The following is a 6,090-nucleotide window of genomic DNA, read 5'->3' on the forward strand; positions in this document are numbered from 1 at the left end:
ATTACATTTGTGTTTCATCTTATGTGATTTTTGCGTAATTATTTTTTGTTTATTTAGTTAAAAACATTTTTCAGTTTTAGTTTTCGGTTAGTTGCCAAGGCAACATTTCTAATTATTTTAATATTGTAAAGTGTTTTTTTTAAGTTTTTGACTTATTATATGAAGTTTTTCATATTTCAATTGTTTTCTTTGTTTCAAATATAATATATATATATATATATATATATATATATATATATATATACACCAAAGCTCTTCAAAAGATCTACGTAGCTCTTCAACTAGACTTACTGCTCAGTAAAATGAATAACTTGCTGTTTTTTTTTTTGTTTGTTTTGTGCTTTTTTGTTTTTTTGGCGGATAGGTTCACTAGAGGAGAGACTTGAAATATTAATAACCTATGCTTTCATGGTGTATATAGAGTTGTAATACATGCTGTTGTCTCACAAATTGGCCTGCTTGAAAAGGTGAATAAAACTAGTTAATCATTAATGTAGACGAGTAGATGTTTCACATGCACCTGAGGTAGTGTGGTAATAAATCCAGGATGTGATTTTTCCCGTATTTATATGGGGAACAAAAATACAATTGGTCACATGCCTGTAAATGTCAGTACTCAAGGGTCCACTAGTGCTACCCTCAAATGCCTGTGCTTTTGAAGTGAACGTGTTAGTGTCCAGGTTGCCGTTTACAAAATGTTTCATCTGAGAAGTTGTTTTGAAGAAGACATTTATGCTAATTCCAAGTTGCATCATGAATGACATTTTGAGACATGATGATGCATGAAATTTGTTGATGTTTACTTACTTGTATATATGATTCAAGCATACATTTCCAGACAGTAATGTCCCACAGCAGCAGACTGATGCTTATTTGATAAACTTAAGATTGAGCCACTGTAGCCACTTGGACTATTTTAACGATGTCTTTAATAACTTTTCGAGGCCAGTAAGTTTCAATTCCACAAGAAGCCTATGGACTAGTATGGAGCTCTCAGATTTCATCAAAAATATCCTAATTCGTGTTCCGAAGATGAAGGTCTTACGGGGTTGGAACAACATGAGGGTGAGTAATACTGACAGAATTTTCTTTTTTTTGCAGATTGCAGATCTTCTATGTGAACCGAGCTGCTATCACTGTAAAAAATATTTTCCAGATTTGTTATCACAACATATTTTCTTTTGTCAAATCAACTTAATAATAATTTATTTAGTTGAGATAACTTATTATTTTGAGTTTCTGATGATTAAATTAATCTCCTTCATTGTATTACCTCACTCTTTCCAGTTCAATCAACTTAAAATTTTAAGGCAACCAGGTTACTTACTTTTTTAAGTTAAACCAACAATATTTTTTTACAGTGTAGTAATCACAACATTTTTTTCTTTTGTCAAATCAACTTAAATAATTTATTTAGTTCAGATAACATATAATTTTGTGTTTTTGATGGTTAAATTAATCTCCTTCATTGTATTAACTCACTTTTTCCAGTTCAATGAACTTAAAATTTTAAGGCAACCCAGGTTACTTACTTTTTTAAGTTAAACCATCAATATTTTTTTTTTACAGTGTATAGATGGTCGTTTGTGCTATATGAGTTTGCTGGCACAGTCATCTCTTTCCTGGATTCCTGAATTATTGCTGTTTGTTAAAATAACTGAAAACATCTCACAGTATGTCCTAGTAGCAGCCTATAGTTTCCACCAAAAAAAATTGCTTTGCTCTGCATTCTGAAATTATACGTCTCTGATATCTTTGCATGTCATCACGGGTTTGAGTGACCCAGATTATGTTAGTAAATATAAATATGCCACAAAATGTTTCATTACAGTATCGCGTGGCCAAATATAGCATGCACATTTGCGTGAAAAAAAAAAGGTGCAACGGAAGTCACATGCACTTTATTAAAGGGATAGTTCACTTTGAAATTAATTTTTGATATGTTTTAGCATTTGATATGTTAATTTTTGAAATCAGCGATTTCAGAAGTTTTACCTTTCACTAAACATATTTAGATATATCGAAATCGTCTTCCATTGCGATTTCCTGTATATCTACATGCACAAGCGATCACTTCCGGCACATGCGCAGACCAAAGCGCCTGTGCCTTCAGATCACTTGGACGTGGCTGTGGTTACACAAGATAAAAAAATAGAAATACTGTTACCGTTCGTTTCGTGTCTTAGGCCATCAATGTGTACTTACATTTACGAGTCATTAAATCGTGTTAAATTTGGACTTCTCTGTGCATGCTTTTTGTGGTGAACCCAGGGTGGACCCCCTAAACCTGCATTATATGCCTGAAAGACAACGGTTTGACCGAAAAATATCAACATTGACAATACTGTAGGAACAAAGACACCTACATCTTGGATGCCCTTGAGGTAAGCTAAAACATATCAAAAATTAATTTCAAAGTGAACTATCCCTTTAAATACACAGAATGTTCTAATGAAAACCTCAACCAAATAATGTGGAAAGCCTCAGCTGGCGAAGACTTCCAAGGATATAACCGAGGCTTACGGAATTCTCTGAATCAAGGTCAAAGGATATCTAATGCTACCCAGAATTCACTGAAACAAGTTGCAAATGTGAGCAGAGTGATGTTTTGATGGTTTGGCAGAATGTCTATCCTGAAAAGCCAAAGTGTTGGTTGGGTAACGTAACCAGCCAGGCTTCCTTGGTCATTACCAGCTTCATCGGCAAGACAATGGTTGAAACTTTACTTGCTAGATTTTGCTGGTGAACAGCACGTTCACACGTCCACCAAACTAGCATTAATGAATGTGAATTCATGCTGTTTTAGTTCAGCAGAGCAGAAGCTCCTGAGCAGCTGGAGTCTGTTAATATTGAAGACGGTTCATGTTGAAGCTCCCTTTAACATATCTCACAAGCCCTTCGTGACCTCTCCCGCTGAACACGGCATGAGAAAAAGGCGAGTCGGATGACTGCTCAGGGACTGCAGAATAGCGATGGCCTCTCTTCGATCAGCACGTCATTGATGAATTGACAAAAACGCCTCAGGCATCTGACAGTGGACAGCTGATCAATGCTGAGAATATGTGATGGACAAATGGAAAAGTACAGTAGCAGCGAATAACTGTCACACAAGGGATCTAACTGTTGTGATCCAGCCCTGTGTCATCAAGCATGTAAATGAATGTCAATAACATGATATTTGGTATGTGTGTTGACTTATTTAGTTATTCCCACCAGCCACCCTGTGATTGAGGAACCGGTACATTTACGTATTTAAAAGTGTTAAAAGCTACGGAAGCCCATTTTCACCTCAGAGGGGGAAAAATGAAAAAGGTAAATGTGAGAAAGATGTAAATGAACTTTACACTATCAGTTACTTTTATAGTATCTTGTGAGATAGTCAAGTGAGCGAAAGTCATATTTATGAGATGAAGTCACAATTCCTAAATCTACTTTTTAAACTGGCCAATTATATTTCTCAAACTATGTCTTCAAATTGTGCCTTCATCCCACAACTTCAAGAATTATTTTATTATATATTAGGGGTTCAAGCTTGTACACTCTTAGAAAAAAAGGGTTCATTGGGGTTCTATATGAAGCATAGGGATCTTTACTCAACTCCAAAGGAACTTTTATGCTAAAAAATGTTCTATAATGACAAGAAAGAACCCTTTTGGCACAAAGGCCCTTTATAGGCTATTATTTATTCATATATTACATTATTCTGCAACATTTTGTAGTTGTAATTAAGTTATTGTTTATTAAACGGTTGTAGCAACTTAATGTCACATTTTAATTTTGGAGGATAAAAACTGAAATGTCACTCTTCATGTGATATTGATTAATTACATTTTAAACCCCCATATCTTTTTGTGATCATTCACATGCATTGCATTTTAGGGGTTCCAAATACGTAGCGCTTTAGAACCTTTTAAAATTCTATATAGAACCTTTTCTTCTAAGAACCCCGATAAATGCTGCTTGTATTTGTTTATTTACACTACCGTTTCAAGATTGGGGGAGTGAGTATCATTTTTCCTATTAATTTATACTTTAGTATGTCAAGGATTAAATTGATTAAAAGTGGCAGTAAAGACTTTACATTTGTTACTCTCTCTCTCTCTCTCTCTCTCTTTCTCTCTCTCTCTCTCTCTCTCTCTCTCTCTCTCTCTCTCTATATATATATATATATATATATATATATACACTCACTCTCTCTCTTTCTCTCATATATATATATATATATATATATATATATATATATATACAGTAGTTCAAATAAATACTTTTGAATTTTCTATTTATCAAAGAATCTTGCTTTTTTTTTAATCATGGTTTAAATTTTACTTGTTTCAGAGAACTTATATTCGTTTGGATAGGGTGATTGCATAAAATTGCACTAAATAAAGCTCTGATATAGGAATGTGTAAGAATGTGTAAGCTATTTGGTTTTCCAAGTCTGTTGTAGCAACATTTTCTCACCTTTTGGTCGCAGAATTCCCTTATGAAAAAGTTTAATTTGCAGCATTCTTTCTAATGTATACACACCTTTAAATTGTTGCTTTCTATATTTCTTATTTACAGCTGTAAGACACCAAAACATTGCTACTTTTATCAATTAGTTCAGAGAATTTGGAGCGTCTCCTTTATTTTTTTTTCACACATGTAAACAAGACGATGGAATTCACGCCAAATTGCATTGTTCCTCTTACAATATTATTTTATGACTTGTTTAAAATCCCCCTCTAGTCAATAATTGTATTCCTTAACTCATCTTTGATCACCAAAATGATATGAAAAAAAAATATTAATGCCTTGAAGTCCCCCTGAAATAAAAATGTATGTTTTTTTTAGCTTTTCGTATGAAAATGTCAGCCTTAAGGTTATGAATAACCTTGTGTTCCAAAACTTAGGAGATATAAGCATTCAAAACATACAGTCCCTCATTTTCGCTAAAATGGACCATACATTTTTATGACATCACCAAGGACTTCAGCTTCTCATCCCAACTTCTGTCCAATCAAGTGCTCTCTAGAATCGAAAGCGTCCCGCCCCCTATGCTATAAATACCACCCGGCCAAAACGACCGTTGACACGTCACAGAGCAATATGGGCTGGAGATGTGAGATCGGTTGCAGAAACGCTCGAGTTTATTCCGTTTTCCAACCGTCCGTTGGTTAAGAATGAAATGACTAGAATTTCACACGTCTACTATTGAATCCAGCGTATCATCAGCAATCGAACTTGCTTCCGTGAGGCCGTCAAGTACGACGTGGAGTCTGTGAGGATAACTAAACGCTATTGGCTATTTGAAAAGGGGGAGGAGCCATTCAATATGTCCCACCTTCGGAAATTACGACACCGCGAGCCGGAACGTTGACGTGATCGATTACAAGGTAGTTTGTGAAGTAAGAAACACCGCCGATTTCAAGCCACATCTTTTTTTCACTGCAGTTTTAAAGAAAAAAAAAATCTCAGCAATGGTGTTGACTTATTAATTTGCACATGCTTTGTCTTAAAGCATATTAAAAACGCCACATAGACATAAACACAACATTTAAAACTTGATTTTCTCCTCGAGGAGTCTTTAAGTGCACATGCACTCATTCACTCACTCATATGCAATTTATATTTGGGTGTTTTGGACGGCTCTGTGTTATAAGTGGGCACTTCCGTGTGGTCGGTTTGGCAGCGCTTAAACCGTGTCCCCCAAACCTACGCTGTTTAGTTTTACTTTGAAACACAAGCATTTTGCACAGTATGTGCAGACACTTCTGAGGGCCCGAAGCCTGAGGGTGGGCGGAACTTTGTGTTTCAGGACATTTCTCTCTCTTTCGTTCCTATCCAAACAGGAGGAGCGATGAGTGAACAGACAAAATTAGAGAAAAGCTGTGGGAACTGAAAAAAGATCCATGAGAGTGTCAGCTAAGTCTCTGCCAATGCTGTGAAATATGATTACGAACACAAAGTTATTGATGGGAGTAAGAACACACACATGCTGTTTATTGAGGGAGGAGAGATGCTGCGGGTAACTGGAAGAAAAAACTTTAAAAATCAGAGAGTAATTCAGCCATGCGATCGTATGTGGGCTCTTTATTTTTAAAGATTCCT

Source organism: Pimephales promelas, chromosome 4 (genome assembly GCF_988280905.1).
Source record: "Pimephales promelas chromosome 4, fPimPro1.hap1.1, whole genome shotgun sequence".
NCBI lineage: Eukaryota > Metazoa > Chordata > Actinopteri > Cypriniformes > Leuciscidae > Pimephales > Pimephales promelas.